Source organism: Lissotriton helveticus, chromosome 1_1, assembly GCF_964261635.1.
Source record: "Lissotriton helveticus chromosome 1_1, aLisHel1.1, whole genome shotgun sequence".
In the NCBI taxonomy this organism is placed as follows: domain Eukaryota; kingdom Metazoa; phylum Chordata; class Amphibia; order Caudata; family Salamandridae; genus Lissotriton; species Lissotriton helveticus.
In genome coordinates this window covers 1075397731-1075411086 of record NC_136057.1, presented here as the reverse complement: position 1 = coordinate 1075411086, position 13356 = coordinate 1075397731, and the positions used below count along the sequence as shown (strand labels likewise).

At 48.7% G+C, this 13356-nt stretch overlaps 1 protein-coding gene across 5 annotated transcripts in view; it reads left to right on the top strand.

The window, feature by feature from the left end:
* LOC144821103 (uncharacterized) overlaps positions 1 to 13356 on the top strand; it is a 551585-nt gene that overhangs the window by 292474 nt on the left and 245755 nt on the right. For all 5 annotated transcript variants that reach the window (XR_013608229.1, XR_013608235.1, XR_013608223.1 and 2 more), the window contains one exon: positions 1396 to 1530. The gene's annotated coding sequence lies outside the window, so the exon portion shown is untranslated. The remainder of the gene's footprint in view (positions 1 to 1395; positions 1531 to 13356) is intronic.

The following is a 13356-nucleotide window of genomic DNA, read 5'->3' as shown; positions in this document are numbered from 1 at the left end:
CTAACCCCTTTCTGAAACAGGGGCATCTCCAGAAGCATTTTAGGTGATAGAGCAGGACGACTTGATGGCATTATTTTGGGTTGAAAATGAAGCCAAGAGATCGACCTTAACATCTAAATTACTGACTGAGTCCTTTGGAGTTGGGTTCTCACCCATGTTCTCAAGCCCCAATTCCGGTTACCAAAATCATGGAGGCTATTCCAAAGAGTAAGACCTCTGTTTTATCACTATTAGGTCTTAACTGGCGAGACTTCATCCAGCTTGCCACAGCAGTTTTGAAAACATAATCTAGTTTCTGCTAGATTATTAATAAAAAACTATTTTTATGTGTTGTCCAAGAGGATGTGGCCAAACAGCTACAGTGGTCGGCCCTAAAACTGGGTAACCGGGTTTGAGCCTCTGTAGGGATGCTCAACATCCTGAGATTCTGAGCAAATCACTTAATGTCCCTGTGCCTAACAAAATGAATGTGCATGTCTGGAAAGCAACTGGTGCTCATGTATAGCACTCCGATACCTTTGGGACGAATTACCACTATAAAAAACTCCACAAAAAGTATGAAATCAGCACAAACCCATAGGTATGGACAAGCTCAAGTGCCTTTCTGGTGTGACCTGTTACACTCCTGTAGCACCTGCAGCATGTGTTTCTGGGCCTCAATTAAATGTGGCTAATTCATTTTCATAGTTTCAATAGCACCCGTGAACTAGGTACTTTGTAGATGCACAGTTAATATGCAGAATATATCCCTGTCCCTTCGCCAACACTACCCTGAATGACTTGCAAATCTATGTGAAAATTGCCTGGGTCTGCCAAACTGGGATTAATTTCCACCCTATGATAGAACAATGAGGAGAAGAAAGTGCCTGGGTTGTGGGAGTGGAACTTTGATGCAACAGCAGTGCCTGGATAGATGAGCTACCACACGGTACACCTACGCTGTCACAAAGCTGCTTGGTACTTAGGAGACTGAGCAAAAGAGGAACACGGCCTCAACAGTGTAGATTCCCTGCAAACGAGCTGAACACTGAAGGGATTCCAGCACATCTTACTGTTCCACGCATGAATATGCCCCTTCTCGAAATGACTGTGCGACACTAAGCAGGATCGTCCAAATTGTGAGGTCTTATTGTCATGTGCCTAATTTACTTCTATAGGGAATTCACTACTGAGCTTACTTATCAACCTAGCAAATTGCTTTCATGCAAAGTTACACTACGACTGTTTTGATGCACAGATCACACTTTGGCCTGGGTAAACCTTTGTAAAATAAGACTCAAAGCTACACACTAAAATGCCTCTATGTTGCAGTCACGATTTAACACAACAAGCATGAACATGGACTACAAATGCAAAGAAGGTACATCAATTAAGTTGTGTTTGTTTGATTTTCAGAAGCCTTTTCTGGGAGGAGGCGTTGTGAAATGGAATCCTTCGTTTGAAAAGTTTATCACTGACTTTGTCAACATATTGGAAAATGTGGTTTCTGGTGTGCCTCGAATATCAAGAGTCGAACACCTACTTTTCCAGGTAATTTCTCACTCTGCTTGTTCATAATTAGGAATCAGCGGCTATCCAGAAATATAACCAAGCATCCAGTCGCATTTACCAAAACACATTTCTTGATGGATTGGGTATCTCAATACAATTTAAGGATTGAAGGCAGGTTAATAGATAGACACTTAGTGCAACATTTAGTAGGACAGCATTTAGACAACTTAGAATCTTCATCCATCTAATGTTGAGAATCTCATGAAAGAAAAAGGCAGGGAGGGTCATTATAAGGCCCATGACCAAAGAGGTGTAACAAGGAATCCTTTCCAAGAGACATGGCCTATGTAAGAGTGTGGCTTGAAACATATAAATTAAAATCCTGTGCTTCACAGAGCGTACTGCCTGACCTGTATTTGGGTTCCTTTCTGAGTTTTTTCATATTGTATTCAGACATGTCACAAAACAACAACAAAAAAGTATCGATTAGCTTTGCCAGCTCTTATTTGCACTATCCGATAAACGAATAACGGATGCTGTTGTGAATTATTAGAACTAAAAAAAAAATCAATTCTGAAAATATGAAATTTGTTGAGGGGGTGCTGACCTTCGAAGGGTCTCGGACACTTCTTTTCTCCCCTTCATGCTATTTCTTCTACAGTCTCACTCTTAAACACTTATACCCTTTTTCTCCCCACATCTTTTTGAAATCCACCATGCCATATTTCACACTAACCCACAATTGTCATTGATACATATGTGAGTACCACTCTGTGCTCTGCAGAGGGGCCACAATTTGGATGTGCATGTAGTCTGCATGCCTTAATGATCTGCAAACAGGCACTGAAACAACTCCCACTGTCTTCTGCCTCGATTTCAGAACTCTCAACTGTGTCCCATCAACACCCACTCATTACCTGAACTCACTTAGGCACCTGGAGGCGACTCAGTTGAAATTCTGCACTATAATATAATAGTCATATGTTGCATGAAAACAACTCCAAAAGCACGTGCAGGAGAAATCGCTGAAACTCTTAAGGAATGCAAGATAAAGTAAAACGTGAGATGTAAACGGGCCTTGCATCATTCACATGAAACCTGACGTGTTTTACAGTCGTTGTTGAGAAATCAATCAGTCTTTTGCCAATAAAGGTAAGGACATTGTTGTAGAGCCCGAAAGGGACCCGTTTCAAGTCTTTTTTTTTAAACAATAAGACCCTCTTGGGGCCGCCCCACTTACAGATCGCTTAAATCCGATTCACACATGAGATTGGGCATCTACTTTCCTAGGATGTGTGCAAAAACAAAATTTAAAAAATGTAACATTCACAATGGAATTTTAGGTTACTAAGTTGGAAATATGTTACATTGAAAGTATTGGTTCTTCAGGCATTTACAAGTTGGTAGATAAGGGTGGCATTGTCTAATTTCTTGCTCTGGAGCGTGGAGATTTTGCCACAGCAATTTCTTGCAAGCTCCAAGAATCCATTAGCTTGTCTGTATTGATTACCAATTGCCACACACATGTTATTATGTCAATGAGGGGGAGAGGATAGTAGCTTTCCAGGTCGGGAATGGGAAAAGAACATAGGACAGAGGGTTTTTCTACAGGGAAGTATAATTTCCCTGTGGAGAAAAAAGAAAATTGCATTACTTCCCACATTTCCGCATTATTGACAATGCAGAACTTTCTGCCTGGTTGAAATTTCGCATCTGTACAACTCGTGCATTAGAGCAGTCCAGGAAGTACATTTGAAGTTTTTCGTAAAACTTTCAAAAGTGAGACATTTACTTCAAATATAGAAGTAACCTACAGAAGCAGGTTTTGACTTTAATCTCAAAGTCTGTCTGTGCCAATATGGCACATCGGTAAGTTTTATATGACGAATCCGACACATTCGTTGGGAACTTTCGTTGTATAGATTTTTTTTAACGAATGTAACTACTTTTAAATATGTCTAAATTAAACTCAGCAGTCTTTGATATTCAATAAACCTCTTGAAAGAGTGAATTTATAAACCGGATTTATTTCAGATCCTTTATACATTAGAAAAGCTGATTAAGAAAATGAAAAAAATTGTTTGTTAAAAATAAACAAATACTTTAAATGGAATGCGTCGTCAGGCCCGAACAGACAGACCTCGTTCACCCAACATCTCGAAACGGTACGTCTGCCCCAAACACCTGACGTTTTATGAAAAATTATTACTGTTAGTGCCACATACGCCCATTTAAATTACACGCCTCCACGTCTGTCAGTCATCTTTAGACCCAGGAGGCAAATGCATTCACACCAATAGACATCACAATAAGCCACTGACAGCTTATGGTTACGGTAGCATTGCATTAAAACGATGAGAAAAGTGTTGTGATTGTTAGGTCTTGCCTGAGCCAGCACATGTGATGCTCTGGCGAGACATTTAGTATCTGATAGAGACACGTTAGTGATAGATTCCTTACCTTATAATATCCCCAGACGTCGGACTGGATCTGGAAATTTTTGCGTATCAGTACCCTTGCGTGTCGGTAGGCGTCGTCTGCGGCTCCGCGTCCATCGTCGGCGTCGTGGGCGCCGTGATGACGTCGTCGGAGTACCTAGACGCCGCCTCAGCGTGCTGACGTCTGTTCTTCTTTTTTCCGCGCCAGCAGCGCAGATCCGGAAAAAGTGGTACCTTAGTCTTTTTTGACTAAACTTTTTTGATCTCTCTTGATCATTCTTTTTCGAGTCTTCGACTCCGAACGGTGCCAGTATTGATGCCAGGTTTTAAGCCCTGTGAGGATTGCGACCGACTGATGTCGGTCACCGACCCTCACCGTCGGAGTCTCTACTGGCTCGACGTCGACCACGACGACAAGACCTGTTCCGACTGCCGGGCCGTGACTTTGAAAGCTAGGCGGGAGCGGTCCCGCAAGCGACTCGAACTCCGGCAGTCGGCCCCGTGCCGAGAGACGCCCCGGTCCGGACGGAGGTCGAGGGACCAGTCGCGGGAGCAGAGCCATCGTAGCTCCGGGAGTTGACATCACTCCTCTGGGTCGAAGTCGTCAGGTAAGCACACTAAGTCGAAGAGACGTCATCGCTCTTCCGACTCCCCCCCGACGCTCGCTCGACGCGGCCGGGGGTTCAGGTGACACCGCCCACGCGGCTCCGTAGGTGTTGCAGGCGTCGCGTCCGGCCCCATACCCTCCGGTCCCTGGGCCGCGCGCGTTGCCGGAGGAGATCGAGCGGTTCCTCATGGCCATGAGTTCTCTCTCTCTTCTCCGACGGGCTCCGTGGCGCCTTTGGGCCCAGTGGACCCGTCTGGGGGCCCTAGCGGGTCAGGGGCTCCGGCCCCGACGCCGTCAAGTGCTTCGGCTTCGGCGCTGCCGGCGCCGCAGGGCCCCACTGGATCCGGTTCCGGATCCGGGTCGTCGCCGGTGGACCTAACGACCTCCCCGGCGCCGGTCCCTCAGGTGTCACCCCCGGCGCCGTCTTTGGGCGGCGCCGTCTCCGAGGCCTTCCTCGATCCGGCGCCAGAGCGGCGCCGCTGGGCGCCGCTTCAGACGCCGTTCGGAGAGTTCACCTTTCATGAGCCGGCCCCATCATTTGACACCCCTGGGTGCCAGGAGATGGGTGATGAGGAGGATTGGGAGGGCTGGACTTGGGGATGCCAGTGGTCTGGACACATCACCAGACACGGGTTTTGTCTCCCCTCCTACCGTGGCTACGGAGGAGGGGGCTACCTATAGTGTGGTGCTGACACGGGCGGCCAAGGCCTTGGGCCTTGAACTCCCCGTCGCGGCCGTGAGGACTAACCTCCTCACTGAGGTCTTTAAACCGCAGTCAAACTCGGCTGAGCCTCTGCTGCCGTTTAATGAGGCCTTGACCGACGTTCTTTTGGGCACTTGGTCCAGGCCCGCTACAGGTTCGCCTGTAGATAGAAACGTGGCCAGACACCACCGCCCGGCCCCGGGCGACCCTTGTTTCCTGTCAACCCACCCCACCCCTGAGAGCCTGGTGATCCAGGCCTCCAATTCCCAGACCGCATTCCCGTCGGCTCCGCCTGACAGAGAATCCAAGAGGTATGAGCAATACGGCAAGAAGGTATTCTCCTCCCTAAGTTTGGGACTGCGGTCTTCCAACACCGCATGCCTCTTGGGCCGCTACACCCACTCCCTGTGGGATACGGTCGCGGAAGTGCTGCCAGAATGCCCGTTGAAGGTATGGGCTAAACTCGGCCAAGCCCTTGTGGATGGCCGAGATGCGGCACGTTATTCTATTCGGTGTGGACTGGATACCACCGACTCACTGGGCAGAGCGATGGCAACGACGGTGGCGATTCGTCGCCATGCCTGGTTGAGATCCGCCAACTTCTCGGCTGATGTCCAAAATACACTCATGGACATGCTGTTTGATGGCCGTCACTTTTTTGGCGACAAGGCAGACCATGCGCTTGAGCGCTTTAAGGACTCCAGGGCTACGGCCAAGTCCTTGGGCCTCTCGGCCCCGCGCCAGCAATCGGCTGCCTTTCACTCTTTTCGTGGCCACGGAAGGAGTGTACCCACACGTGCTGCCAGCCACGCACCGCAGGGTAATACCCAATGCGGTGGCGGCCGTGGAAACCGCCGTGGCGGCGGTCGGGGACAAGGCGAGGTCATTCCACACCTTCCCCTGCAGCATCAGCCTCAAAGCCCTCCTAGTCCGTGCTTTCAGGCCCATGTGTCGCCAGTGGGGGGCAGGGTTCGCCATCACCTCCTCCACTGGCACACTGTCACTTCGGACAGGTGGGTGCTGCAAATCGTCCAAAGGAGCTACTCCCTCCCCTTCCAGATGACCCCTCCAGCCATGCCACCGCAATACCACCGCGTATCGGGGGATCATTTGCGGCTTCTGCAGGAGGAAGTCACGGCCCTCTTGGCCAAGGGGGCCATCGAGCGCGTTCCTGGGCCAGAAGTAGGGTGTGGTTGTTACTCCCACTACTTTCTGGTACCCAAGAAGGGCAAAGGGGGCCTACGCCCTATCTTGGACCTACGGAACGTCAACGGCTTCCTCCGGAAGGAGAAGTTCAAAATGCTGACACTGGCTCAGGTCCTAGCTGCCCTGGACCCAGGAGACTGGATGGTAGCGTTGGACTTGCCGGACGCTTATTTCCACATCCCCGTCCTGCCGGCCCACCGGCGCTACCTGCGGTTCACGGTTGGCCACGAGCACTTTCAGTTTACAGTGCTCCCCTTCGGCCTTACCAGCGCCCCACGGGTGTTCACAAAGGTGATGGCGGTGGTCGCAGCTCATCTGCGCAGGTTAGGGGTTTCAGTCTTCCCCTACCTCGACGACTGGTTGTTGAAGGCGGGCTCGCCCCAGACAGTCGTCAGCCACCTCCAGACGACGGCAGACCTCCTGCACCAGCTGGGGTTCTCCCATCAATGTGCCGAAGTCACACCTGTGCCCCTCTCAGAAGCTCCTCTTCATCGGAGCGGTTCTCGACTCGGCGCAGTTTCGGGTTTATCCTACCGAGCAGCGGGTTCGGGATATTCAGGCTCTGATTCCACTCTTTCGGCCTTTATACCGGGTCTCGGTCAGGTTGACGCTGCGGCTTCTGGGGCTGATGGCCTCCTGCATCCTTCTGGTGCATCACGCCTGGTGGAGGATGCGGGCTCTGCAGTGGGACCTGAAGTTTCAGTGGGCCCAGCATCAGGGCAACCTTTCCGACCATGTCCTGATCTCGGAGGGCGCTGCGAGACAGCTGAAGTGGTGGCTCAAGGACCGCGATTGGGTCAGTGGCAGATCCCTCTCCCTTCCCCAACCGGAGCACGTAGTTGTGACAGACGCGTCCCTCTAGGCCTGGGGAGGCCACATGGGAGAGGCGGAGATCAGAGGCCTCTGGTCTCCGGCGGAGTCCCGGCTCCATATCAACCTTTTGGAGTTGCGGGTGATTCGTATAGCACTGAAGGCATTCCTCCCCTCTGTCCGGGGGAGTGTAGTGCAGGTGTTCACGGACAACACCACCGCCATGTGCAACAAACAGGGGGGGGTGGGGTCATGGACCCTTTGCCAGGAGGCTCTGCGCCTCTGGCAGTGGCTGGAACATCAGGGCGTGACCCTGGTGGTTCAACACCTGACAGGTTCTCTGAACGCCAGGGCGGACGAACTCAGCCGTCGGTGCATGATGGATCACGAATGGCGTCTGAACTCGGATGTGGCACAAGGCCTCTTTCGGCAGTGGTGAGAGCCTTGGTTAGATCTATTCGCCGCCGAAGAGAACGAGCAATGTCATCAGTTCTGCGCGTTGGAATTTCCTAGGCGGCACTCGCTCGGCGACTTTTTTCGTCGCGAGTGGAGTTGCGGTCTGTTGTACGCCTTTCCGCCTATACCACTTCTGCCCAGAGTGCTGAAGAAGATCAAGCGCGACCGGGCACAAGTCATCCTTGTGGCTCCGGACTGGGCACGAAGGTACTGGTATCCCGAGCTACTCAGTATGTCAGTCGATCCCCCGGTTCGTCTGCCTCTTCAGGAGGACCTTCTGTCGCAGCAGCAGGGGACGGTCCTCCACCCGAACCTGTCCAGTCTTCACCTCCATGCTTGGAGATTGAGCGGCGACAGTTTAGGCCATTTGACTTGACTCCTGAATCCTGTAATGTCATTCTGGCAGCCAGGCGTCCTCCACAAAATCGGTATGCGCCTGCAGGTGGAATAGATTTGTGGCATGGTGCACAGCAAAGGCTGTGGATCCACTTTCTGCCCCTCTTTCTGAGGTTCTTCTCTTCCTTCTTTCTCTTGCCCAGCAGGGCTCTGCTCTGGGCACTATCAAGGGCTACCTTTCTGCCCTTTTAGCCTTTCTGAGGCTGCCTGATCAACCTTCTTTGTTCAAGTCCCCAATTGTAAATAGATTTTTGAAGGGCATCACACACACGTTCCCTCCTGTTCCGTTTGTGATGCCTCAGTGGGACTTGAACCTTGTTCTTACATTTCTGATGTGCGCTCCCTTTGAGCCACTTCACAACTGCCATCTACGCCTTCTTACTCTGAAGACTGCTTTCCTGGTTGCCATCACCTCTGCCAGGATAGTGAGTGAGCTCCAGGCTCTTTCATCTAAACCCCCTTTCCTTTCTGTCCATCCGAACAAGGTTGTGTTGCAGACTAGGCCATCTTTCCTGCCCAAGGTTGTCATGGCCTTCCACATCGGGCAGTCTATCACCTTGCCTACCTTCTTTTCGCCACCGCATCCCTCTAAAGAGGAAAAGCGGCTCCACCGTCTGGACCCAAAACGTGCGCTCTCTTTCTATTTGGATCGCACACGCCAGTTCCGGGTGGATGACCAACTCTTTGTTGGTTACGTGGACGCTTAGAAGGGAAAGGCGGTGCACAAGCGGACCATCTCTCGGTGGATCATCTTGTGTATCCAGGCATGTTACTCCTTGGCTAAAAAGGAGCCCCCTGTTGGATTACGGGCTCATTCCACTCAGGCCACGGCGACTACAACTGCCCTGGGCCGGGGAGTGCCCTTGCAGGACATTTGCCAGGCAGCTACATGGACCTCGCTACACACGTTTGCAAGACACTATTGCCTGGACAGTCAAGTCTGGAGGGATGGCTTCTTTGGCCGTTCTGTCCTCCAGGACTTTCTGGTGTGATTATTGGTTCGCAGACCCACCACCGGGGTTGGTATTGCTGGGGTATCTATTCTAAGGTAAGGAATCTATCACTAACGTGTCTCTTTCAGATGCACAAGTTACTACTTGTGTAACGATATATCTGTAAGAGACATTAGTTAGTGATAAATTCCTTACCGACCCACCCATCCTCCCCGTTCTGCGAACCGATATCTAGGGTTAAAGTCATCCCCTTTCAGGGCCATAGTTTCAATGGCACCAGTGTTGGTTTTTAACATGGCTCAGCGCTTCAGGCGCGGAAAAGCTGTGTCTAAGAACTGACGTCAGCACGCGGAGGCGGCGTCTAAGTACTCCGACGACGTCATCACGGCGCCCACGACGCCGACGACGGACGCGGAGCCGCAGACGGCGCCTACCGACGCGCAAGGGTACAGCTACGCAAAAATTACCGGATCCAGTCTGACGCCTGGGGATATTCTAAGGTAAGGAATCTTTTACACAAGTAGTAACTTGTGCAACTGGGTTTTAAAAGTGCTACCCAGAGACTTTTTCCGGCCACCAGCTTGCTGTTACGCTCACAAGCGCGCGTAGTGCACAGTTGCCATCTGGCTTTCTGTAATGGCTCATTAAGCCTTATAGCGCGCGCGTGAATCCCCTCCCTTCTCCCACTCCCTCCTCGTCAGCGTCCTTGCTTTCACTTTCGCACCGCAGGCGAGCGTGAATCCCCTCCCCCCCCCCCTTCTCCCACTCCCTCCTCGTCCGCTTCATTGCTTTCACTTTCGCGCCGCGCGGCTGTGTCACTTTCACGGAAGCGCAGCCATTCCTTGTTACACATACAACTGTGTTTTTAGTAGCTTCGTATACAGCTGTGTTTTCAGTGGCTTCATGCCTGCCTTTCCCTTTATCTTCTTGCCGGCCACCAGTGTACATTTTGAACTGTCTCAGGGGAAGGCTTGCATTTTCAGTGAGGTACAGCTGCTGCAAGACAGAAAACTCAGTTTCCATGTCTACCCTCCTTAAAGTGAAATGACACCTGTGGGACATGCTCGGCGTGGAAAAGATATCGATGGGACCTTCGGGGAACAGAGGCAGATTTAACTCGGTGTGGCCATCGCGTTTATCAGTTCTTGAATCGGGATTCAAAGAAATAGCTTGTCACAAATACTTAAGAGTTTTGCACACTGCTGGCACATCCTTGAGACACGAGTTCAGACTGGATGCCGACTGAACTAATCATTAACCCTCCTCTGATGCGAGACATTACTGATATCTTGATTTGGGAATGCTACACATTACACCGGGATGTACCACAGGGTCGGCGGTAGGGGGTGAATTTATTTTAGTTATCTGTTTTGTATCGTTCATTGCCGCCCAAATTGACAACTTGTAATGATTGGAAGCTGTGGCATTTTTTTAAACTTTAAGGTTCTTTTGCCATTTATTTGCATTGTACTAAGTCCCACCAGCCTTGTGGTGAATGTGGGTGTATGTTTTTCTTTACAAAATTAAACAAGCATTGGCATAGCCAATAGGTCTCGCATTTGGGACCTTATAAGTGTTTAGCCATGCAACAGTTGTTGTTGCACCAAGGATATTGTGCTGCATAACTAAATACTTATACGGTCCCAAAAGCGAGACCTATTGGCTATGCCAATGCTTGTTTTTATACTTATAACATAACTACATCCCTACAAAATCGTAATAAAAATGGTATCTTGCATAACTCTTAAAATAGATGTCAATTACATTTTGCAGTCCGAGATATAAAGATCTAATAATAAAATACCATCATTGTGGATTTAAACATAATTCTTTATGATATGGGCTAAATAATATCACAAGACAATCATAAATGCAATGAAGGTGGTTATCGATGATAAAAAAAGGGGCAATAAACCTTCTGATCACAGGATGTCAAGATGAAGGAAGAACCCCTGACCTGAAAGGAAAGCAAAATTAAGGAAAAGAAGGTATTTAAAAAGATGAGTGCACTAAATACATTCCACGTTTTAACTGAGCACATTAATGGTATTTAGAATTTGGTGCACGTTTTAACCTTTTGAATGTATAACTTGCTCATTGTGCGCATTACAGAAAGGTAGGCTTAGGAAACTCGGTGTAAGTCAATACACGTGTAACAGGCAATACCTCCGTTATCCTTGAAAGTACTGCAAGGTATGTGAATTAGCAAAAAAATGTAAATTGCACTTATAATTTAGCATAGTCCATGATTTGTATAAATTATACAGTTTGCACTCATTGGGGTTGGGGAAATCGATACCGGTGCATTCTACTGTAGGCCAAAATACCCAAAACACTTACTGCAGCGAATACAATTTACGTAAAGCAGCTACTCTTTAGCCATGATCTAGTCTGCTGCCTGAGTTTTAAATGTGAGTTCGTGATTTTCATAGGGTTGAGGATTATTTTTCAGATTCGCAAACACTTAAAATGAGTACATTTCAAAATATGTTCGAGCTAATATGAGAATATGAGGAATATCTATATGGTGGAAGACCCATCCCTCTACATAACCACAAAGCATCTGCTTGTACCATATGCTTTCCTACCTTTGAATACACTTACTACTGTTCCTAATAGGACTAGTTTTAGGTATGTTCCCATTGTTTATATTACCACAATTTATTCATTACATTTTCAGGTCCCCGTGGAGCACATGCTGTCCCATCCTTGACCCTATAATTGTGATTGCAGACCAGGGTCGGATTGGTAACACGGGCACTCAGGAAATGGCCGAAGGGCAAGTAGCCGAATCCAAGCTGTGGGCTGGTTTTTTGGGCAGCCTGGGACTGTCTGTGCTGTTGGGATGCTGCCAGCGGCCCAGTGGGTGCCTGAGTGGCCTTTCTAGAGGCAGATAGGCAGAGGTGTCTCTCTCTTTCTCTCGCTGGGCCGGCCCAATAATGTATGCTGATTGAGTGAGGGCAGGGGGCCTGAGCAGAAGTGCTCTCACTTGCATTCATGTGTGGCTCAGCAGTGTGAACTAATCTGTGCATTTTTTTAATCTAAGTGAAGTTAATACATTTGTAAAAACCTGCACCGCCACCCCCTTTCTTTTCATAAGTTAGCTGAACCAGTGTTTTGTGAAAAGGCAATACGCAAATGTGGGCCACTTTTTCTGGGTGTGCCCGGGCCGATTTGTGATCCCAATCCAACCCTGCTGCAGACAATCCAGTGGCGATTGGTGTCTGCATTCCTAAAACAAATCTATAAGAGAAAATGTTCAATGGAAATCATGGATTTTCCATCCAGTGAACTATATTTTTCTTCTTTACTTGGGAAGGTGGGAGTATGTTGTCTAAATGCCCCAGTAATTATCTTAGCGTTGCTAATTCATAATGTGTAGCTCGACCTAGTAATGACCATACCTCCTGTAATCTTTCTTTAGCCCTGCAATGTATTCTCTAATTCTGATTGGGTGGCCTGGGTGGTCAGTGTGACATGGTAATACATAATTCATAGAATCTTACTAAATTACAATGGTGCAACCACATGGTAACCCCTTCACTAATTTATGGTACACTGAGCCACGTACCTGTCAGTAAATAGTTTTTGTGCTATTGGTTTTTTTAATGTATTTATCACCTACTGTTTGCAGCTGTTCAACTGATAGAAAATTCCTGTAAAGGCCAGTTTTAAAATCACGGTATTTTACGAGTCCATTTCACACAGTGTTAAGGCAATTACAGAAGACGGCTTTTTGGCTCTCTAAAACAACATTCCATTATTGATTTTCTACTTCCTTTCTCCTCGCTTAATTTATAACCACCCTTTAAGGGATAGATTATTCTGATAGTAAAGTTGGCCGCCTGAGGTTTTAAATGCCTCGTACTTTTTCTCCGGCATGAGTAGTGGCTTGGGTAAGGACTAATGCAGACCTCTGTATCCCCTGCATCGCATTGCTTGCCTACCCTTTAGGGGCCCTCTTTCAACCCAAGGCTAAGAGTTTCTGGAAATTTGAGAATCGGATGAAATAGTGAATTCATCCTCAAAAAAGTATGTTTAAGGGGGCATAACCAACCATCAATGCCTCACAGACGTGATCCATACGAACTCCACCACATTTGCTCAGGAAAATGAGGTATTAGGCACCTCTTTCCGGCCCATTCTGTTTTCACCAACAGTGGGTGGTGTTGAGAGATGGGGGTGACGGGACAATGGCATTTTAACCCTCCAAAAGAGCAACAAGCAGCATCCGCACATTGGCGGCTCCAGCGAGAAAGCTGCTTGCCACAAGGCCCTAAAGTCATGCAGGAGGGA